Raw genomic sequence first — 25262 nt, 5'->3', positions numbered from 1 at the left:
CAACTGCGAGATCATGCCCTGAGCCAAAGTTGGACGCTTAACTGACTCAGCCTCATGGCAACCCAATCCAAATTTTCTTGTACTAAATATTTACAGCATCATTATTTTACATTCTTGAGTTCTAGTAATACAAGCAGGCAGTGACATACTTACATCTGTGCATAAAGAGATGTATCATAAAGCACAATAATGTGCTGGGACTTGGGATGCCTGGGTGCTCAGTGGGTTAATTGTCTGACTTCCACTCAGATCATGATCTCAATAGTTTGTGAGTTTGAGTCCGACATCAGGCTCTGTGCTGTCAGCCTCAGCAAAGAGCCTGCTTCGGATCCTGTCTCTCTCTGTCCCTCCACTGCTCATGCTCTCTCTCTCTCAAAAAATAAATAAAAAAATTTTAATAAAAAAGAGTAACAAATTTGGAGGACTTGCATGACTTGATTTAAAGACACAATTTCCAGAATGATGATAAAGCTATGATAAAGGCAAAGAAGAGATTGATAGATCAATGGAACAGAAGAGCACAGAAATAAACCAATACAAATATGTCAACTGATTTTTTACAAAGTTGCAAGAACAATTCAATAAAGGATGGTCTTTTCAACAAATAGTGCCTGAACAATTAAACATCCATATACAAAAAAACTAATCTTGACCTATACTTTACACCTCATGTAAAAATTAACTCAAAATGGGTCACAGACCTCAACATGAAGCATAAAACTATAAAACTCTTAGAAGGAAACATCAAAAACTCTCTGTAACCCTGGGTTAGGCAAAGTGTTCTTAGATATGACACCAGAAACACAACCCATAAAAGGAAAAAATTGATCAGACTTGATCAAAACAAAACAAAAGAACTTCTGCTCTTGAAAAAAAAAAAAAAAAACAACCAGTAGAATGAAAAGACAAGCCATAAACTGGGACAGAAAGTTTACAAATCACATATCTGACAAAGTATTTGTATCCAGGACATATAAAGAACTCTTGGGGGCACCTGGATGGCTCAGTCGGTTAAGCGTCCGACTTCGGCTCAGGTCATGATCTCGCGGTCCGTGAGTTCGAGCCCCGCGTCGGGCTCTGTGCTGACAGCTCAGAGCCTGGAGCCTGTTTCAGATTCTGTGTCTCCCTCTCTCTCTGACCCTCCCCCATTCATGCTCTGTCTCTCTCTATCTCAAAAATAAATAAACATTAAAAAAAATTAAAAAAAAAAAACTCTTGAAATTCAATTATTAAGAAATAACCACTTAAAAGGGGGGTAAAATATGTGAACAGATACTTTACCAAAGAAGATGTATGGAAAGCAACTAAATAAAACAGATAATCAACCTTATTAGTTACAGTCACAGGCAAGTGCAAATTGAAACCACAATGAGACACCACACTACACACCTAATAGAATGGGTCACATGCAAAAACACTGAAAATACCAAGTACTGTTGAGGATGTGGAACACCTGCTGGTGGGAATACAAACTGGTAAGGTCACTTTGGAAAATAACTTGGCAGTTTCTTAAAAGATAAACACTTACCACATGCACTTACAGTGTTGTCATCTTTAAATGTTTACTCAAGAGAAATGAAAACATATGTTCACACAAAAGCCTTTACAATAAAGGTTACAGAAGCTTTATTTATAATAGCCCCAAACTGTAAACAAGCCAAACATCCTTCAATCAGTGGATGGATAAATCTATACAATGGAATACTACCCAGCAGTAAAAAGGAACAAGTTATTGACATGCTCAACAACTGAGAAAAATCTCAAATGCATTAGGCTAAGTGAAAGAAGCAAAACCTAAAAGGCTATAATACAGTATAATTTCATTTGTATGATATTCTGGAAAATGCAAGATCACGTGGCTGTAGGAGTCAAGGGAAGGGGGAAAGTATGACTACACAGGCAGTGACAGAATGTTTGAGGGTGATGAAACTATTGTGTATCCTGATTGTGGTGATGGTTACATGGCTAGGCATATGTCAAAACTAACAAAACTATGGACCCAATAAAGTAAGCTTAATTTTTTTAAGTATGTAAATTAAAAAATAAAATTTAACAAAGGCTATGTTCTTTACAAAACAGAAAGGCTTTTAATTTTCTAGTCACTCTTAATAAAGAATTATAAAATAAGCAAGATGATAGCACACATACATTTTACAAGCCAACCCCTGAAGACCATCTGCACTTCTTGTGTGAGGTTACACCTGATTTTCCCAAGTACAGAATTCTTTCAGACTCCCAGGATCTTGGAGTATGCTGTCTATTCCATTATTTTCTCAGCTCTACTTTCTGCCCCTACCCACAGGACAAGTCCTATGTCTTTTCATCTTTGTATTCCAGACACAGCACACATAGACAAAAAAGGCACTCAATAGATACCTGATAAATAAATGGGTAAGATATGCCCTAGGGTACATGTACATTCAGTTCTCTCACCATCTCCATCATCTGGAGTCTATAGTATAATGTATGCATAACAACAATCTGAAGGACCACATGATTCTGAAACTAAGTTTACAAGATCTTTAGAATACTACAGATGAAAAGCATACACAAAAATATTTATCTTAATAAACATAAATGGATCTCTGCCCCTGAGGAACAGGAGGAGTAAGAAACCTAGCACTCTCCTATTCCTCTTCCTATGGAAATAATAGGAAAGCAGTCACACCTCTGCTGAGAGGCTAGAAGAATGGGGACTTAAGTAAGGCATTACACACACATGTGTGAACACACACACACACACACACACACGTGCGCGTGCGCACCTGAAAAACAAGCTATTCCTGCCCTCTGCCTTGATGCCAGGAGTACACTGCAGGATTGCCATTTCGGCAGGGACCTTTCATAGGCTGCTGACCCAGCATATACTGCACAAAGTCTGTCAGTTCCCAGGGCCCCTGGCATGCTGAGCCCATCCTAGGAAGTCTCGTAATAGTGAGCCTGATACAGATTCCATCAGATAAAGCTTAAATTATTTAGAGAGAGGTCCTAGAACCAACTGGTTTGATCCAAAGAACCTGTATTTCTCCTGCTCCAAAGAACATGAGAAATAGATTTTCTAGAGTGGGGACAGGGTTTTGGAACTCATGTTTGATCAAGACCGCTGAACATTTGAGAACTCCTTCAGGATTAAACTGGACCACCGAATGCTAAAACAAAGGTGTGCTGTCTTGCACACACATTTGTGTCACAGCCATACTTCTAGTCTCCTAAAGCAGAGGTGGAAAGAGTTACACGGAATGACGGTTGGCAGTGCTGAAGCCACAACGACTTTTCCTGACATCCTCAGCTACAGCTGAAGTACAGTTCTCTTTACCTACACCCTGGCTTATGTTCTACTGGATCGATGGTGTCCATCCTAAAGAGATCAGTGCTAACTAGAGAGTGATAGGCAACTAGGGTGGCTTCTCAGGACCAAATCGTAAGAACACAAGAAGTAGATATAGAAATGTGATGCTATAATAGAAAGGGTCTGTCCTGGTAGAAATTTAAGGACGAGATTAGGAACAAGGAAATTCACACACCCAAGCAAAATAAATAGGAGCAGGCTGCCAATAGGAAAAATCCAAGGAAATAAAAAGTTTTCTGTTTTTATTGTTAAACCATCATAAAATTACTACCAATATTCCTTGTCTTCTTTTTTAGAACTGATATAATGAAAATAAGCCACTATTCACTTTGCCTTCTACCTTTCCCAACCACTATGTAATCTTGAGTTTGAATTTTTTTTTTTTAAATAATCAGTCTCCATATGGTACTCTCACAATCTAGACAGAATCCTGTTAGTTGGGAGTAAAATCTGATCTTACTTTGAAAGACGTCCCCAACTGGGATATTTGTCTTCTCAAATTATCTGTCTTCCCAGCAACAGTGTGTGGTCACAGAAGCGTATGAGACATGCTAATGCATTTATCAAGTGATTATTCTTGGCCCCTTTGCTGGCAAAAACAAGCAGGAAACAGCACAGAAAAAACATGTCTAGTAAGCCACATCATCCAGCTTCAAAGCTATTCAACTTGTGTGGCTCTTATGGATTCAAGGGGAAGAGAAAAAGCGCCGTTGCTTTGTCTTCACCAAGACCACTTCCCCTTCAGCCATTTGCCAAGTGTTTGCCTTATATTCCCTAATCCCAGAGATGCCTTTCTTATGCCTTGTTGTCATTCCATAAAGAATTAGTTCTGCTTAATAGCTCAACTGCGCAGGAAGAACATTCCATGCAATTTTACACTTTGCATCAGTCAGAGAAACAGAAGGATCAAGAAACCATTAACAAGAGTGAGGTTTTGTAACAAAACTCATGTCACTTAGCAACTTTATCCATGTAGAAATTTATAATGAGAAAGATATAAAATCCATCAAAATTACAGCAGAAATGTTTCTACTAGGATTATTTTTACTTTTCAAAATGATTATCTCATTTAATATAATTCAAGAGCTTCAATACATTAAATTATTTCTTTTACAAACTTCACAGTATTCTTTCCCACAGTGGTTCTATATATTGCTTTCTTAGATTATAAAAGGCTTGGTTTTCCTTTCTCTTCCTCTTAATAACCTCACACTCCAAGGATATTTAGTAAGTGCCTGCTATGCAGTACAATTTGTTACAGTTTATGTAATCACTGTTTATTCCACCAAGTAAATGTTCTATATATGACATTCAATTTACAAACTGGGAATCAACCACTCTGAAATAACTGGGTATCTCTTTAATCTCCTAATATCTATTAAAGACAAAGCCTATTTAATTGACAAAAGAAAAAAATGTATATACACACACACCCTCATACACATACATCAGATAAACTTGTTAAAGTGAATTTACAAAGTGGACCTTGAGTTCTAAGCTACCTGTCCACAACATAATGAAGTCTTTTAATAATATTGTAGCTTACATTTTATTAGGCTTGACACATAGCCCTAAAGGGAAGAAGAGAGAATTAATTTACTACATGTCTCATATATACTACCTCATTTCATACTCTTAAAAACCTTAATAGATAAGTAACATTACCGTCACTTGTGGGGAGGTGAAGCCACTTGTTCAGGGTCATAGAATTAGTAAATAGTGGAGTCAAGATTCAAAATGGTGTTATTGGTTTTTTTAATTACACTCAAGCTCCAGCCCTAGAGAAGGAGTTCCCCCCAACACCCTGCCAGCACTTTAGAGCAGTAATGCTTGTCTCATCTTGTGAATCTACTCTCCCATGCATAAGGACAGTTTCGCTCTCTCCTGTTTTCTCTCCTTTAAACATCCCTAGTAGCGGCAACAAAAACATACTTCCCCAACCTTCCAGTTGATTAAATATTCATCATTCCCCAAGTTTTATCAATGAGGGCTTTAAAATCTTCTGTCAACAGTTTTTTCTCCCTCTTTCTACCTATTTGTGACTAACATCAATTTTTTTTTTCATGTTTATTTATTTTTGTGAGAGACAAAGACAGCATGAGAAGGGGAAGGGAAGAGAGAGGGCGACAGAGGATCTGAAGTAGGCTCTGTGCTGACAGCAGACTGACAGCAGAGAGCCCAATGTGGGGCTTGAACTCACAGACGACATGACCTGAGCAAGAGTTGGACACTTGACCAACTAAACAACCGAGGTGCCCCTGACCAACATCAATTTAATTGTAAAATTATTTATTCAACATTCTATATTACTCTCCAATATGAAGTTTCTTGGTTACCCCTAAATAATCCACTTGCCATTCTTGAAAAAACACTCAGAATTCAAGCACTGTTAAGTCCCTCCTGGAAAAGCAAACCCCTGACAGGATGCTACAATGGTCCCCAGCCATCAAATCAAGACTGAGATTCAGGGAAGGCTTTGCAGGGGAGGTGAGTGTGGTTGAGAGTTGAAGGACTAGTAAGCAGCAACAGAATATGAAGAGTGGTCCAGGCAGAAGGTAGAGCATGGACGGAGGCACAGGGGCAATGAGAGAGTACAACACATTCAGAGACCTGAAATTCCACATAGTGGGAATGTGAGGTGTATAGAAGAACCAAAGGGTGATGATAAAGGATGGAGAGAAGGTGTTAAAGGATGCAGGCACCAGATGAGCAGAGGCCAGATGATGAAAAGCTTTGCCTATTTATGCTCTAATTCTTTGTTACTCTAAGTGTGGTCCTTGGACCAGCCTTTAATTTGTTTGATCTGCAGTATATCAGGCTCCACCTCTGGCTTACCACATCCAATCAGCAGTTTTGACAGTTAGGTTGCATTCTGAAGGGAATGAGAAGCTACTGAAATACTGGAAGCAAAAGATATACATGATCAAATTTGAAAGCCATATGTAAAGCTAATTATGAGTAAATACAAATGCAAATGTGGGTTTTTTTTTTTTATGGTTTACTTGCTATTGGATTCTTCTATTTGAGAATGATTGTTTCATAAAAGTGCTTACTACTTTTCTACTCTCTGTTTCTGTGGTTGCTAGGACCTAGAGATGAGGGAAATAGAGAGAGGCTGGTAAAAGGGTACAAACTTTCAACTATAGGACTAATGAGGTCTAAGGATCTAACTAAAATATTTTGGCTATGGGGTGCCTGAGTGGCTCAGTTGATTGAGCGTCCGACTTCTGCTTGAGTCATGAACTCGTGGCTCGTGGGTTCCAGCCCCTCATCAGGCTCTGTGCTGACAGCTCAGAGCCTGGAGCCTACTTTGGATTCTGTGTCTCCCTCTCTCTCTGCTCCTCCCCCACTCATGCTCTGTCTGTATCTCTCTCTCCTTCAAAAATAAACATTAAAAAAAATTTAAATATTTTGACTACAGTTGGTAACACAGAGTTGAATAATTGATATTTACTAATAGAACTTAAATGTTTTCATACGTACACAAAATAATAAGTTTAAGGTGACAGATATGTTAATTAACTAGAAGACGGGAATCCTTTTACAATGTATACATATATCAAATCACCACGATGTATATTTCAAATACCTTGCAATTTTATATGTCAATTATATCTCAATAAAGCTGAATATTTTAAAAAAGTTTTCCTTATCTATACAGAGGTTCCTAATGATATGGGGAACATACAAGGTTACCTCAAACACCAAGAATGTTTAAATTAAGCATGCCTAATCATATCCAACTAGTGATTTAAATCAAATTTATATAATCAAATTCCCTAAGCTGTTTCATCAATTCTAAGCTGTTGTATAAACCTCTTACTCTTATTTTACCTGTTAAAGGCCTTTGGATTATTTGCATAGGGGTGATACCGACTACATATGCTGCTCATAGATAAATTTTTAAATGAGCAAAGCATACATTCTCCTAGAAATTTTTGCTAACTCAAATGCAACCTTAAGCTCAATGGAATAAAAGCAGAGAATTCTGGACCACAGCCATACAGAAATCCCCTATAATGTGTTAAATAAGCCAAATCAAAACAATGCATGGTTTATAGGAACGGGCTGAACGAGACTTGTAGCTCGTATTTCATCTGCTGTCAAGTGTCACATTCATTCAAGGAGAGGAAAGTGAACTGATAAAATCTGCTTTTTAATGCTTGCTATTGGTAATATAGAGAGCCACATACCCTGACTTTTTCTTTGATGGCATATAATGAATGTCATTGAAAAGATTCTGTACTTAAAGAAACATGACCCTACTAAAAAAGATTAATAAAACTGATTTTCTTCATAACAACAGTAAAAAATGTAGTCATGTGTGTTTGAACATGTAATGCCTCTTTTATAGTGTCCCAGAAATTATGATACTTGTACCCATATTCAGTCCTCATAGCCACCTGATCCAAGATTGATATCCCCAAAGGATCATGACTTTGCTATGAATAAAACTGCATTCAGAACCAATTGGAAAGCTGGATACCTCAACTTTGTGTAGAGCACTATTCACAGCCTAATGTAAATGTGGCTCAACAGAGACCTTGATTATCAGTGGCATCAAGTAACTGGAAAGATTTTTGAAAACATCTCAATGCTTGGAGGCCACAAAGGTAGTATTTTTCAAGTGTTTTCAAGTAAAAAACAAAGAGAAGGAGAGCAGGAATGAATGGTGCAAATAAACGGAAACAAAATTTAAAAACAAAGGAACAAATCACTGGTCTACCAATCACTGCTAAACAATCATGACAACAGCTTCCAGTACATTTCTGTTTGGTGACAAAGCACTGTAGCTGGCTCTACTAATAAATATGCTTAACCAGGATTATTTCAAAGTAATCCCTGCTGGGACTGTGAAATAAATTTTTTAAAAATTACCTGGGAAATCTAATGAGTAGTTAATAGAATTACAGATTTTCTTAAGGTCTATAAGAACTTACTGATAGTTACAATTTCTTCATGACTATAATTATGGAAGTGAAGGATGAAATTCAACAGTATCAAGGGGGCCAATAACAAAGTATTTGTATATTGAGTGGAAAAAAGAACCAAACAAGTTAAATACCAATATAAAGCGCAATCTATTTAACAGGGTTACAACCACCACTTTGGAAACAGCTTGGCAGTTTCTTAAAAAGTTAAGCATGTATCTACTATACAACCTAGCCATTTTACTAGCAGGTATCCAGCCAGGAGAAATGAACTCATCATTCACACAAAGATTTGTATATGGCAGCTTTAACAGCTCCAAACTGAGGGAAAACAGCCTCAGTATCCATTAACAAATGAATAAACAAACAGTGGTATACCTACACAATGGAATACTGCTCAACAACAACAAAGGTGAACTATTGATATTTACACAACATGGGTGAATCTCAAAATACGTATGCTGGATGAAAGAATCCAGACAAACAAAACAGTATATATTATACGATTCTATTTGCATAACATTCTAGAAATCTAAGGCAAGCTAATTGACAGTAACAGAAAGCACATCAGTGGTTGTCTGTGGATGGGGAGGAAGGATGGATAACAAAGAGCATGAGAAAACTTTTCGGAGTGATGAGTATATTCATTATCTTCACTTTGGTAATGGTTTCATCTGACCATACAAATGTCAAATTCACCAAATTGTGTACTTTAAATATGTATAGTCTACTGTGCAATCATATCTCAATAAAGTTTTATAATTTTTAATGTTTTTATTTATTTTTGAAAGATAGAGAACGAGTGGGGGAGGGGCAGAGAGAGGGAGACACAGAATCCAAAGCAGGCTTCAGGCTCTGAGCTGTCAGCACAGAGCCCGACACAGGGCTTGAACTCACAAACCATGAGATCCTGACCTGAGCCGAAGTCAGATGCTTAACTGACTGAGCCACACGGGCACCCCATCAATAAAGTTTTAAAAGACTGATGAAAAAACAACAATCCTGTGTGTATGGACATACATATGTTTGTAAATATATAGAAAAAGTCCTGGAAGAATCTACATAACCATTAAGGATGACTATCTCCAGATGAACTCAGCACTTAATTTATTCTCCAGTATTGCAATATTTACGCTAAGCATGTATTACTTCAGTAACTTCAAAAATAAAAATAAATAATCTGGGGTGCCTGGGTGGCTCAGTCAGTTCAGCACCTGGCTTCGGCTCAGGTCATGATCTCAAGGTTTATGAGTTTGAGCCCCACACATTGGGCTCCCTGCTGTCAGCACAGAGCCCACTTCATATCCTCTGTCCCCCTCTCTCTACCCTTCCCCTACTCATGCTGTCTCTCTCAAAAATAAAAATAAAGCATTTTTTAAAATAAAAAATAAAAATAGAAATAGAAATCAGTATCCTCAAAAGCCTTTAAAAGTTCCAGAAAGCCCTATTCAAAATCACAAACATCTCCACCAGTCTCTGCATGCTCAACTGTTAAATATTATTTCTTACCAGTTTTAATGATAACCTATTTGACACCAATTATAGTAATGCTATTTGATATTTTTAATTATATATTTACAATTTATTAGCTACTACTTAAGTTAAACAGGTCTGTTTGCAAACTGTTATTTGTAGCATTTTTTTTTCCTCATGGAAAGTGTTCTCTAACTCCCAACCACTAAAATCACTCATATTTAGTTTGTGTCTCTGATACTCATACTTGAAAGATGTGGATCTGGAGTTCTGTCTTTATTTTTTTTATTTATTTTTTATTTAAAAAAAAAATTTTTTTTTTTAACATTTATTTATTTTTGAGACAGAGAGAGACAGAGCATGAATGGGGGAGGGGCAGAGAGAGAGGGAGACACAGAATCGGAAGCAGGCTCCAGGCTCTGAGCCATCAGCCCAGAGCCTGACGCGGGGCTCGAACTCACGGACCGCGAGATCGTGACCTGAGCCGAAGTCGGACGCTCAACCGACTGAGCCACCCAGGCGCCCCATGGAGTTCTGTCTTTAAAAGCCTCATTTTCTGAAATTTCGGGTTGTAATTAGAGTGTAATATTCTACAATTTAATATTTTCTTGGTTAGGATATTTACTTTAGGTATGCTTAAATACTTTTAATTTGTATTAAATTCTTCTATTCTCAACAGATGTAAAGGTCTTCTCTAAGCTAAAATGTTACACCTCTTTCAATGCATTTAGTTGATTTCTGATCAATTTAAATAGATTATCTACTCAAAATGATCAATTAAAAATATATTAAACCCCCAAATTTTATCTAAGACACAGTGAGAGACAGAAGGAAAGTGAAACTTTATACCTGCCCTTAGAAGACTTGCCTCTTCCCCTCTAAAAGGCTATATAGCAGATATGTTTGTTTGTTTGTTTGTTTGTTTGTTTGTTTGTTTTTTGAGAGAGAAAATCTCAAGAGGGCTCTATACTTAGAGTGGAGCCTGATGTAGGGCTGGATCCCACAACCCTGGGATCATGGCCTGAGTAGAAATCAAGAGTCTGATGCTCAACCGACTGAGCCACCTTGGCACCCTGCAGATATGTTTTTTTTAAAAATACAAATAAACAAAAACACATCTTATGGTGACCATCATGACCACAATGATGGACCAAATGAATTTTCCATCCTCAGCTTATTTGGACTCCGTAATATCTACAACAGTAGAATTTCTGCATTTGGAGACTTCATTCCTTTTTGATTCTCAGGTCACTATCTTCTCTCACTACTTCCTCAACACACTTTGATGACTCCTCTTTGTTCACCCACTCTGTAAGTATAAGGCTATGTCTTCAGTCCCCTGATCTTTGCATACTACCTCTTTCTTTAGCAACTGCATCAACTTCTGGCACCCAGTATGTTTACAACTGCTAAATCTATGTATTTCTAGACCTTAACTTTTCTCTTGGAAAATATTCAATTCTACTAACAACATGGTCAGATGTCTCCATCTAGATGTCCCAAAGATACCTAAAGTTTGGTATGATAGGACTAAACTCATTCTCCTTCTCACTCAATAGTATTCTTTCCCTCTTTCTTCCTCTCCCCACCCCCTAACACTTTCTTTCTGCCTCACTACCCCCATCTTCCTTTCCAATCCAATTTAATCATCCAAAAACACAAACCATTAATCTTCAAGTTATCTTCAAGGGTAGAAATCACCAAACCTTCATTCCCACACTTTCTTGTATATCCTATCCATCTGTAATACTGACTGCAAAAGTAGCTAGAATTCACTCTTCTATATCCATGCTCTTTCCAATGTAACACTGTTGCTCCTTCCCACCTCTCAAATCTGGGCTACCCTTGAGACTTGCTTTGGCCAACAGAATGGGACAGAAGTAGCAGCTCACTAATTCTATGCCAGAGCCTTGAGAAGCCTTGTGTGATTTCCCTCACTCTCTTGGAACTTGCCACAGACACGTGAAAAAACTCAGAAGAGCTGGCTGGATAATGAAAGACATTGTGGTCCAATCTCTCCCATCACTCCAACCAAAAAGCAGCCATGTGGGGTTGAGATCATCCCAGACCACACAGCACCCCTTCTCCCAGAAGACCTGCCAGCTGATTGAAGATATATAAGTGAGTTCAGCTGAGATCAGCTAATCCTGGCTCGTCTCAACAGAGCCACCTAATCTCGTAAGACTTGTAAGCAGTAATATATACTTACAATTTTAAGTCACCATGTTTAAGAGTAGTTTATTATGCAATGATAACTAACTGATACACTTTCTTTTCTGCTCTCATGATTATTGTCCTAACTCATGCATCCATTTCTGAGCTGGCTATTTGGAAAGGCCTCATAATTGGTCCCCTAATTTTTCCTCTCACCCTATAATCAGTCATGTATATATGTGTATTATAAAAATAATTTTAGTAACTACATGTATCTATGTATACAGTGAGTCCTTGAACAACACAGGTTTGACTTGTGTCAGTCCACTTATCTGTGGACTTTTTTCAATAAATCCACTGGAAAATTTGATATTTGTGAAAATTCAAAAAAACTCACAGACCCATCATGTAGCCTAGAAATATTTTAAAGATTATGAAGAAGGTATATCAAGAAGACATAAAATATATGTAGATGCTAGTCTATTTTATCACTTACTACCATAAAATATATACAAACCTATCATAAAAGTGAAAATCTATCTAAACTTATGCAAACACTTTTAGGCCATACATGGCACCATTTGCAGTTGGGAGAAATGTAAACAAACATAAAGATGCAGTGTTAAATCATAACTGCATAAGGTTAACTGTACTACATACTGTACTATTGCAATAATTTTATAGCCACCTCCTATTGTTATTGTGGTGAGTCCAAGTGTTGCCAAGTATCCACTCAAAACGTGTGATACTGGGGTACTTGGTGACTCAGTTCGTTAGGTATCAAACTCCTGATTTCAGCTCAGTCACGATCTCATGGTTCATGAGTTTGAGCCCCTCACTGGGCTCCGTGCTGACAGTCCAAAGCCTGCTTGGGATGCTCTCTCTTCCTCTCTCTCTGCCCCTCCTGTGCATGCTTTCTTTTCTCTCTCTCAAAATTAAAAAAAAAAAAATAATGTGATACTAATCACCTCCACATGAGCAGTTCATCTCTCCAATAAATTGCATATGGTGGTAAAAAGTGATCTCCTGTGTTCTTGCTATCAGTAGTTAAGTTTTGGGGGAGTCCAAAGTTATACGTAGAGTTTTGACTGTGCAGGGGTTAGGTGCATAGGCACTGTCAAGGATCAACTATGTGTGCATGTATATACATAAAAAAAACATTTGCTCAACAAATGTAGATATAAGTAAAAACTGTCAAACAAGTAGATGACAACTCTCACCAGAGAGGAGAGAGATTACAGTGAGATGAAATGGTAAAGAAAAGGGCAAATGATTCTGGATATAGGATTTGGATTGGGTCAAATTAAAATGGAGCAATAAAGGCATTCCCAGGCCTCAAAGTCACCTCGTCAATCACACAACTGCATCCTAGCCTTTTAAATAAAATGAATAAGCTCACGTATAATCTTTTTTTTCCCTACATTGATAAGTCTTTGACATAAGAATGTGAACTCTAGAGGGTTAATGAATCAATCACTAGCAACCCACACTATGGTCAAGATGGTGAAATGAAATGCTTGGTCAGAGTTCACTGACCACTGGTCAAAGACAGACAAAGACTCCTGTCTCAAATAATAGCTTTAGTCTTCAGAGAGAGAGAAACTTATTTTCTGTACCAGAACACAGCTTTGCTGTGTGTCTTGACCAAATCCACAAATCTCAGGTGGATTTGCTTTTTTGGGTTATTATTACAGCTGACTAAAAAGCAGCTGATTTAACTCCTTATTGTTCATCCAGTATGATCATTAAGACAACCAAAATAATGATGCATGATCTGGTTATTATAATTGTGCTACCTCCCAAATTGAATTAACCATGTGGCAATCTGATTGATAATTCAAAGGCCATGCTGAATTAACTTAAGCCAATTTGGTGCCAAGCACAGATATGGTTTTGATTTTTCAACATATACCAGGGCAAATATTATTTCAGTTTATTAGCAGCCTTTTATAACATAAAATTTAATGCAAATTTATTTTGAAGACTCGAAAGTAAGAGAAATAGTAAAAAGACAGTTAAAATTTAAAAATTAGCTGTTAAATAATTCAAGCAAACAAAACATTTATAGCAATATAAGATAATTTAATTTCAGAAGGCCACTAATAGGGCACTTTATCTCTGACAAAATAGGGAAATTTATTTTTTTTTAATTTTTTTTAATGTTTATTTATTTTTGAGAAAGAGAGAGAGAAAAAATGAACACAGGAGAGTAGCAGAAAGAGAAGAGACACAGAATCCTAAGCAGGCTCCAGGCTCTGAGCTGTCAGCACAGAGCCTGATGCAGGCTTGAACTCATAAACTGTGAGATCATGACCTGAGCAGAAGTAGGATGCTCAACCAACTGAGCCACTCAGATGCCCCTAGGGAAAAATGTATTTTAAACGACCCTGCTAAAGACTGTTTGTATTCAAACTATTTCAAGCATATAGAAGAGTAATATAATAAACACTCATGTATATTCCACCAAACTTTATCAAATGTTAACACCTTTTCATATTTCAGAATTTTTTTTAAGAATGTAAAACATTACAGATTTGGTTGAAGCTTCCTGTATACCTCTCTCTGATCTGATCTTATTCCTTCCCTCTCCAGAAGTAAATACTATCCTGAACTTAGTGTTTGTTAAGTCCCATGGATATTTTATACTATTACTAAATATCTATGTATTCATAAACAAAATTTGTACTGTTCTGCATACTTTCAATCTATATACAAAGACATCATAGTCTATTCTGTAATTTACTTTTATGTTCAACTGTTGTTTTTTTTTGCCACTTATCCCATTGATATATATATAACTTAATTAATGATTTTAACTAATTAATTTCACTGTATAGAGTACCCCACAATTTACTGGCCACTTTCTTATTGATGGACATGTAAGTTGTTTCCAACTTTCCATTATCACAAAGGATGCTTTATGGGGGATTTTTATATATGTCTCCTTATGTACACATAGATTCTTCTATGACATATTCCTAGAAACGAAATTGGTATGTCAAAGGGCATATGTATCTTAAATTTTTCCAGATTTTGTCAAGTTGCTTTCTAAAATAGCTCCACCAATTTAGATCACCATCAGTTTTTGCCATCATTTGCAAATATATATTTTAACAATGCATATTTATATGCAATATACTGTATATTCATATACTTTTGTCAATCTCGTGGATATAAAACAGTATCTTAATTTTTTTTTTCATTTCCCTGATTACAAGTGAGCTAATAAGCATAGTTTCCTATGTTTAACAGCTACTTAAGTTTTCTCTTCTATGAACTGCCTCCAGTTACTATTCTTTTCTACTAGGATGTTTGCTTTTTTATTGATTTGTAGGATTTCTTTATATATCTGATTACTTATCATTTGTTATTTAGATTTACTGCACCATACTTTAATTCAGCTTGTGGCTTGTCATGTCATTCCTGATTTATATTGTCTTTCTGAAATTCAGAAGTTAAAAAAATTTTTAAATTTATTAATGTTTTTCTTCATTGTTCAAATTTTTTGTAAATTATTTTTAAATTCTTCCTGATCCAGAATTAGGTATAAGCCTAAAATGTCAGGCCACTTAACCCTCTACAATTCTGTTTTGGCTTCCACAGATGTCTCTCTTGTTTTTGAGCCAGGATATCTTTTTAGTTTTCTATTCTTATGTTTTACTTATAATTGTTAGGTATTTGGCACAGAGAGAATATATCAAAGCATATATTCACTGCCTTATCTTTTTTTTAATGGAGAAAAGGCTTTTAGGTAAGGTTAAATTTCTAAACAAAGACGATTTCCCTTGCTTGTGCATCACATAAGATTTGAAATATTAACTTGATCATTTCAGGTGTCATGATGTAATCCAGATTGTAACTACTCAACCCTCTAAACCACTTACACTTTAAAAACAAACATACACAAAATATCTATAAGAGATAATACACATTTTTCTACCAAAAAATGTTATTTATGCACTGAAATTGAGCAGCAGTTTATTAAACGTACATGTAAACATCTTTTGATGTTACTGAAGTTGACATTTACAAACAATCCTTAAAAATTTCTGTGTTTAATGAATTCAAATGGTAACCCCACAGGGGAACTTTTGAGAAATAGCCATTTACAAAGTTTTTTAACCTCTCAGGAGCAGAACTTTATAGTACACAGAGAAGATATTCTAATAATCATATTGAATACAATCATAATTTTTCTTTTAACGTAATAATTTATCTCTTACTTATTCAAATAGTACAACATATTAACACCAAAAACATTTAATAAAATATCAGCTGTCTTGATATTCATTTTATTTAAAAAGGAACTATTAAGTAATGTACCTATTGTTGAATTGAGGCTACAGTGACAAGCTTACACTGAAACAAAATGCTATCATCCAAAGACCTCAGTGCCAAAGCTTTCACATTTGTTCCCTAATGAATTAGTTTTCAATATGCCCATGGCAAAATTTTAAGAAAATAAATCTGAAGTTTCAGGCTAATCAAAAGATTTTCCACTTGCCTTCGGGAATAAGAACACTTTCTCTAAATAATCCCAACTATGTTTTTAATCTTATTGATTCATTGATTCTATACACAAAGCTATTAGACTATTAGGGATTCTAGCCCTTATCCCTAAAAGCAAGAGCATGGAGTTAGGAGCTAACTTGGGGACTTGAGAGTATTTGAAGCATTTGTAAAAGTGACCTTAGGGCAACTCCAAGCCCTAAAGGATGCTTTCAGTGTTTGCAAAAGCAGCAGGAAGTTCCTAATCCCTTTTTCCTTAAAAGAAGAGATAAATGTCTTTGATTTGGGATCAAAACATCCAGGGTCCTCTGGAATTATAGTCTTTAAAAAAAAACCTCTGAGTACTAAGGATCCAAACTAGAGGTCTGGGGGTGGGGGGTGGGGGTGGGGGTGGATTTAAAATTTTAATATTGATTTTAAGTTTTAAAAGGGTTAATCTTTAAACTAAAAAGGCAGTGAAAGAAACTCAAAAAGGAATTTAACTACTATTTGTTTGGTCTATTAATTAATACCAACTCCAAGTAAGAGAAAACCTGAGAGAGAAAACAATTCATTTCTTTCTGAATTGGCATATGTTGGAGAAGGCACAGGTAAATTACCCAATAAGTGCATGGCTATTAAAATGCTTAAAATTTGTTCACATTAACTCATTCTTTTCAGATACCACCCAGAGGCAATCAAATAGACAGAGTATAGCACTTTCCTTGAAAAGAAATATTATTTACCAATTCATAAATGAATTTAGATTGAGGATCAGCTGATTGTCCAAATAAAATTTTTTATCAATCATAACATCCCAGTTTGTTGTTAACTAAGACTGAGCTTTCATCATGGCTGAAGGACAGTTACTCTGCCAACTACAGAACCTTCCCCTTCCTCCCTAATCCACCTCACTAAACTCATAGTTAGTGCTTATAGTTGCCTCAGGAGCAAGGAGTCATTGAAGAGGTCTTAGACTACCAAGCCTGTCTCAATAGGATGCTGCAACATCTTCATAATATGGAAATTACCTTCAAGTTAAGTGCTGAGAAGATGTAATCTTCAAGAATACAATATAATCTAGTTTTTTTTTTTTCCCAAAAGACCAGACCACTACAAGACAAATGTTACTTCTAGTCCTTTGTTTCTTTTTGTATCTACCTAAGCAAAACATACAAAGAGATGAAGAATTCTTACAATTATAATTGCTGAATTCATCACAGCATAGAAAAGTTATTTCACAAAAATACATATAATAAAAATACACATTGTGTGTGTGTGTGTATATGTATACATATATACATATATGTATACATACATATATATATATTTATAAAACTTGATAGTCCCTAAAACTCAGGCTGTGATTATGAAATTAAAAGAGTTTTTCAGGAGTGCATGGGTGGCTCACTGTGTGGGGCCTCCGACTCTTGATTTCAGCTCAGGTCATGATCCCAATGCGATTTCTCTGTGCTAACCATGGAACCTGCTTAAGATTCTCTCCCTCTCCCTGTACCCTTCAACCCTGCTTGTGCTCTCTCTCTAAAATAAAGAAGTAAATAAACAAGCAAATAAATAAATAAATAAATAAATAAATAAATACACACACGGTTTTCATTTTCAAATGGGATTCACATCCTCACATGCAAACTGATCTGTAATATATGGTAAAACATGTGGTGTCAGCCACAACTGAATAAACAAAACAACTTAATAAAAAGTAGAAAATCCAGCCATTGATGCAAAGGCGTTAGTTACATGGCACAATTCAGTGACAGAAACATCCAAATCCCTAACTCTTTAATAGTCCATCCTAATGTCATAGAAACCTGGCTTTTACAGGGAAGTAGACAATGTATGTATTTAAAATAGGTGCATTTTTCTAACTTATTTCAAACAGAATGCTTTAACTAAGAATATAAATGACATTTCACAAGAAACTGTATACACAAGAAGGCATGTTACAATAAATCATTTCCTATTGAAAACTGTCAAAATCTAGGTAAAGTACAATATTATCCTGCAGTGGAATTCTACTAGTAGTTAATGATTTTACAAAGCCTTACAGAGTAAAGGCTCTCTCCTGCTGATTTATGAGACGTTTCTTTCAACCATGCTTCTCCAGTAATTCTATGCAAGGGAGAAAAAGCAAAACGCCACAGTGAAGGTTTCTGGGATTTGCCATCTAAAAGCTTTTATTCTTCCAAAGAAAGAAAGTTATGACCTTTGACACTGTGCTATGGTGCTGAAGAAACTTCTCATAAATGTATGTTAGTAATGAAGCAGAAATCAATAATTTCATTTAATCTAGTGAATTATTATGTAGTGGGGCACTATATGTTTGAAGAACCAAATGTCCTTATCTCACTAACGACACACCTATGTTGCTGTTTCATTAAGATGAGAGTTTCTCTCTTATATTTTTAAAAATCATCATAATTTTCACTATATATGAAAATGTCCAGCATTTTAAAGTTAACAGGAATCTTTTTTTTCTTAAAACAATCTTGTAAAAATTCATCCAAGTTTTTAATGCAGTATCTTCATTTGACCTTCTCAAACATGGATTTGAGACTCAAATTACTTTTCATAAATAATTTTACACATGCATACATAATTGGTTTTACAAACATACACACTTTTAAGCCACTATATTAGTTGGATTGCTTATTAAAATTGAGTAACTGAACTGCTTAGAAAGTCATAGTCCCAAAAACACCAAAAACAAGGGTTGGGGGATTGACTGTTTTCCTTATTTTAACTGACTTTAATAAAATATTTCTAATATTTACAGCTTAATGAGAAATGGTTGCATTTGTTATACCACATCAACATTATCTGCAAAGTTAATGTTAGAAGGTAAAATAAAGAACAGGAAAGCTTGTTTCTTTAAAAATCAAGCTCTCTCTCTCAAGCTGAAGACCTGATAGGCTAAAATTTTAGAAGTACCATACATATTTTGAAGGAATTTAATAGATGGAATCCAGAATTTTAATAAACAATGAATGCTTATTAATAGTTTCATATATTCATTGATTGTTATTTGTAAAGACTATGTTCCCCAAGGCAGAACTGTACATATGTAACAGTTACTTCAGATAAAAGTTATTTCAGTAGCAATTTAACCATTTTTTACACTAAATTTTCTGATAATAACCATGACATTCATAAGTTTCAGGAAAAGATAAAATGGTATTAGTTTGCTAAGTCATAGCACAGTAGTATTATTTCTAATTTCTAATTATTTCTATTTCTAATTTCTACAATGTTGGACAATATTAAAACAATGAGAAATTACCTTGCTGTTAAGTTTCAGGCAAAATTCTGTGTCCCTAAAAACTCTACCTGTCTTCCCTCTAAGACTTTAATGACCTATTAAGTGCCTCCTACAAAGATTATTTTTCAAATCTTATCTTATTGAAACTCTTTGCTGCATCTGATATTGCTTCATAAGCTCTATGAAACTTCTCCCTTGGCTTCTGTGATTTAGTACTCTCCTGGTTTTCTACCTACTCTCCTGACAATTGCTTTGGTGTCTGCTGATTGACCATGGTTCTTGCACTGCACACTCATCCTGCTCAAAATCACCCATGAATTAAACTCCTCTTAATAACTGGTGATGCTCAACTCAGTATCTTTATGCCATGCCCCTCCTGACTCCCAACTGTTCTTTTGGACCACCTGCTAACCAGTTCCATCTAGACATGTCACAGACACCTACAATGAGCATTTTCCACGCCAAACTCATAACCTTGATCCCTGTATTAGTTCCTCTTCCTGTGTTTTCTACTTTAGTTGGTGGCCCACCATTCACCAGGTTACCCAAACTAGAAATACTGACATCATCCCAAACTTCTTCCTCTCCCTTACTCCCCACATCTAGTGAGTACTGCCAATTTTTAATCCTAATTATAACCTAAAGTCTCTCTCTCTCCTTCATCCCCTTATCACTGCTCCAGTCCAGGCCCTTATAAGCTTTCACCCTGCTGCTATCACAGCCTCCAACCTGCCTCTAGCCCTGTTCACCTGACTTCTGTCTTCCTCCCAGACTCTAGTAGGATCTAAAAAAACTGACCAATCCAATCCTCTGCAGCTCATCATTCATGGATTAAATTGCAAGTTCCTTAAAATGATATATGGTATATAATGAGTCTCCTTGAGTGGATCCTGCCCACATCTCCAACTGCATTTCTGGCTACTATTTCCTTGAAATTACTCTCCAGCAACACCAAAAAGCTTATTATTCCACACATACCATGTTGTTTCTCACTACTGTAACTTACTGACCTATGCACCCCCCTCATTTAACTAAAATCTAGTTTTCCTTTAAATTTTAGCTTAGACATCACTTCCACAAGCACCTGTTCTTAAGTGCCCCTCACTCTCTATCCCAGACTCAGAGATGCATAAGGAAGTATTTAGAGGTGAAGTGTTATGACGTCTGTAACTTTTTTAGAAAGAAGGATGAAGTAAATGTGGCAAATGTTAATTAACAGCTGGGAATCTAGGTGAAAGATATTCTGCTGTTCATTCTATCCTTCCACTTCTCTGTAGATCTGAAAATTTTTGACATAAAAAGTTGGGGAAAATTGGGGCGCCTGGGTGGCTTGGTCGGATGGGCGTCCGACTTCGGCTCAGGTCATGATCTCACGGTCTGTGAGTTCAAGCCCCGCGTCGGGCTCTGTGCTGACAGCTCAGAGCCTGGAGCCTGCTTCCGATTCTGTGTCTCCCTCTCTCTCTGCTCCTCCCCAGTTCATGCTCTGTCTCTCTCTGTCTCAAAAATAAATAAACGTTAAAAAAATTAAAAAAAAAAAAAGTTGGGGAAAATAATACCACATATATAACTCTGCTAGGAGCACACTCTACTACTGCACAACCATACTATATTAGTTATTACTTATGTATGAATTCCTTTCCCTCCTTAACTAATCAGTGAAGTCAGAGACTGATTTTTATTAACCACAGCATTCTCAGGACCTAGCAGAGTAGGCTTTCAATAAATATATGTCAAAAAAATGAATGATAGTCCTAAATCATAAATAAGCCTAAACACAAAATTCTCAATCAGCAAGTATTTTAGTGCCTACAACATGCCAAGTATTTTGGGGCTCTGGAAGTAGAAGGATGTATCACTTAAGGTCACTGAAAAATCCCATTAACTAACATGGGGACTAGATAATAAAGAAAGACAGAAATGCAGTTAGGAGGAATGATGAAAACTAAAATGAAGAGAGCTAGGATTATACAGAGAAGTGAACTTAGGTAGTTAGGAACTAAGTCCTCAAACATCAGGCATGTCGTTTATAAGGTACAAAGAGATTCTTTAAGACTCCATCCTTATTTCATTCCTTACAAAACAGTAGACAGGGAACATAGAGGCTCTCTCCCACTTTAAAACACTTAGAAATGCTGCACAGAACATATTCAAAACAGTATCACCACCACTAACAAAATTTCAAGGTCAAGGTCAGAGTAGTAAACTCTGGCCTGGTGTCATGATGCTCCAGATGTGGCTACAGGCTTCTGGAAGGAGGAAGTGCTATTGTTCCATCACAACATAACTAATGGAGACTTGAAGTTGGGATCTTGACCGTGCTTAGACAAAGGGTCAGTAGAAAAACTCACTGACCAGCCAGATTAGCAATCAGGAGGCTTTATTACTGATGAGAGAAAATGTTTACCATGACAAATATAAACCCCTGGCCTATACCACAGAATTGTGTAAAATGTAAATGTATACAACTAATGTAGAGCAGCAAAGAATTAACACCACAATTGGTTTGTGACCAGTGGAACACTGGGGCACCAAAAAGAAACAAATACTTCTATAATATAGGATACAGTAAGCCTTACCGAAGATGAGGTCATAATCAAAAATTAAAAATCACATAAGGAAACAATCTGCCATAAGGGAAAATTACCAGACATGAAAAGGAGGCTGACACCTCAAGAACTTGAGGTAATAGCACAGTTGAAGGAAATTGTAAGATAATAAAAATACTTAAAATCATGAAAGAAAAGACAAAATCATCAGCAATGAATAAGATCTTGTTCCTCAGATGCTCAAACTTTAAAATGAAAATAATAGTATCTATCACATAAAATTATAATAAGGATTAGATAAATACACGTAAAGTGCATAGAAAATGATCCTCCCCCCACACAGCTGCTATTATCTATTATTATCTGGCATTAAATGTTAGATGCCACATGATTTCATTCATAAGTGGAATTTAAGAAACAAAGCAAATAATCATAGAGGGAAATAGAGAAGGGAAAACCAAGAAATAGACTCTTAACTATACAGAACAAACTGATGGTTACCAAAGTGGAGGTGGGTTGGGGATAGATTAAATAGGTGATGGGGATTAAGGAATGCACTTATTTTGATGGGCACCAGATGTTGTATGTATGTGCTGAATCACTAAACTGTACACCTGAAACTAATATTACACTGTTAACTAACTTGGAATTTAAATGAAAACTTAAAAAAAATAAAAGCCATAGGGAAGAAAATACAGATATGCAAAAAAAAAAAAAAAAAAAAAAAAAAAGGATAGGTGAACAGAGCCTAAGAGACATGTGGGACCCCACTGTGCAGGCCATAATATGCACTGTGAGACTTCTATTACCAATAATCACGCCCCTGATAAACCTCATTGACTACAATACTGCCACTGTGCAAAGCTGCACTGTGAGAGTTCTACAAGGAGGAGAGAAGGATAGAAAGAGAGAATAGACAGAATATTTGAAGAAATAATGACTGAAAACTTCACAAATTTGATGAAAGAAGTGAATTTACCAAACAAAATTCAATGAATTTTAGTAGGATAAATTAAAGAGATCCACAAAGAAATACTTATAATCAAACTACTGCAAGAAAAAAAGAGAATCTTGAAAACAGCAAAAGAAACTCATCACATCTTACTTTTCCTCAATAAGAGTAAGAGCTGATTTCTCATCAGAGACCATGGGGGCTGGATGACATATTTAAAGAGACATAAAAAACTGTGAAACAGGGACTCCATACCCAAATTGTCCTTCAGAAATGAGGGAGATATTAAGAATTCCCAGATAAACAAATGCTAAGGCAGCTTATCCCACTAGACTTGCCCTACTAGAAATGCTAAAGTGAGTCCTTCAGGTTGAAATGAAAGGACAGTAGACGGTAATTCAAAGCCATATGAAGAAATAAAGATCTCCAATAAATGTAACTAAATAGGGAAATATTACAGTCAACAATATTCTATTTTTTGGGTTGTACCTCCACTTTTATTTCTTACATAATTTAAAGACAAATGTATAAAAATAATTACAAATCTCTATTACTGGGCACACATGTATAAAGATGTAATGTATCACAGTAACATAAAAGGAGAGACTGAACTTCACAGGAGAATGAAATTAAAGTAGCATCAATTCAAACTAGATTGTTAAGATACAGGATATTAAGTGTAATCTCTGTGGTAACCACAAAGAAAACCTAAATATATACACCAAAAGAAATGAGAAGGCAGTCACAATGGTTCACTAACCAAAATCAACTAAAACCAAAAAGAATGTAGTAGTGGAAGAAAGAAGGGACAAAAAGATAGAAGACGTACAGAAATAAACAGCAACATGTCAGAAATCCTTCTTTATAAGTAAATATATTAAATGCAAATGGATTAAAGTCTCCATCAAAAGGTAGAGGCTGGAAGACTGGATTAAAAAACCCAGGATCTAACTATATGCTGTCTACAAGAGATAGATTTTATAGCCAATGACATAAATCGGCTGAAAGTGAAAGGATGGGAAGATATTCCATGCAAATGATAACTCACAGAGAGCTGGTGGCTGTACTAATAGCAGACAAAACAGATTTTAAGTAAAACACCATTACAAGAGACAAAGGAGGATATTACATACTAATAAAAGGGTCAATTCATCAAGAACATACAACAATTCTAAACATGTGCACCAAACAACAGAGTTGATCCATGTATATATAAAGCCATACATGTATAAAAATATAAAATATATATATGTTATATATATATATACACATATATATATATAAAATATATCAAACACTGACAGAATTGAGGGAGAAATAAATAGTTCTATAATAATAGTTGGACACTTCAGCACAGCACATTCAACAATGGATAAAACATCTAGACAGAACAATATGGAAATAGAGGACTTGAACAATACTGTACACTAACTAGACTTAATAGACATATAAAGACACTCTACCCAGTAAGAGAAGAACACAAATTCTCCTCAAGTATACATGGAACATTCTCCAGGACAGACCAAATGGTCCCAATACATTTTTAAAGATTAAATTCATACAAGGTATCTTCTCCAATTACAAGCACAGAAGGAAAACTGGAAAACTCACATGCCAAGTGGAAATTAAACAACACACTATTAATCAATGGGTCAAGGAAGAAATATTAAGAAGAAATTTCAATTTTTTTTAATGTTTATTTTTTTGACAGAGAGAGAGAGTGAGCAAGCCGGGGAAGGGCAGAGAGAGAGGGAGAGAGGGAAAGAGAGAAAGAGAAATCCCAAGCAGGCTCTGCACTGTCAGCACAGAACCCAATGCAGGGCTCAAACTCATGAACCATGAGACCATAACCTGAGCCAAAACTGAGACTTAGACAACTGATCCACCCAGGTGTCCCAATAAGAAGAGATTTTTAAAAAGAAGAAAAAAAATTCTTTGAGACTAATGAAAATGACAATACAATACAACACACCAAAACTTATGGAGTTTTGGTGGAAGCAGTGCTCAGAAGATCTGTAGCTGTAAATGCTTACATTAAATAAGAAACAAGTCTCAAATCAATAACCTTAACTACATCTTTAAGAATGAGAAA

The 25262-nt window shown here is 35.9% G+C and overlaps 1 protein-coding gene across 1 annotated transcript in view; it reads right to left on the bottom strand.

The window, feature by feature from the left end:
- The window catches only part of PRTG (protogenin), a 123427-nt gene that overhangs the window by 80855 nt on the left and 17310 nt on the right, over positions 1–25262 (bottom strand). The window lies entirely within an intron of this gene.

Source organism: Panthera leo, chromosome B3 (assembly GCF_018350215.1).
Source record: "Panthera leo isolate Ple1 chromosome B3, P.leo_Ple1_pat1.1, whole genome shotgun sequence".
Classification (NCBI taxonomy): Eukaryota; Metazoa; Chordata; class Mammalia; order Carnivora; family Felidae; genus Panthera; species Panthera leo.
Note: the sequence above shows the minus strand (reverse complement) of the source record. Positions and strands in the feature narration are given on the sequence as shown.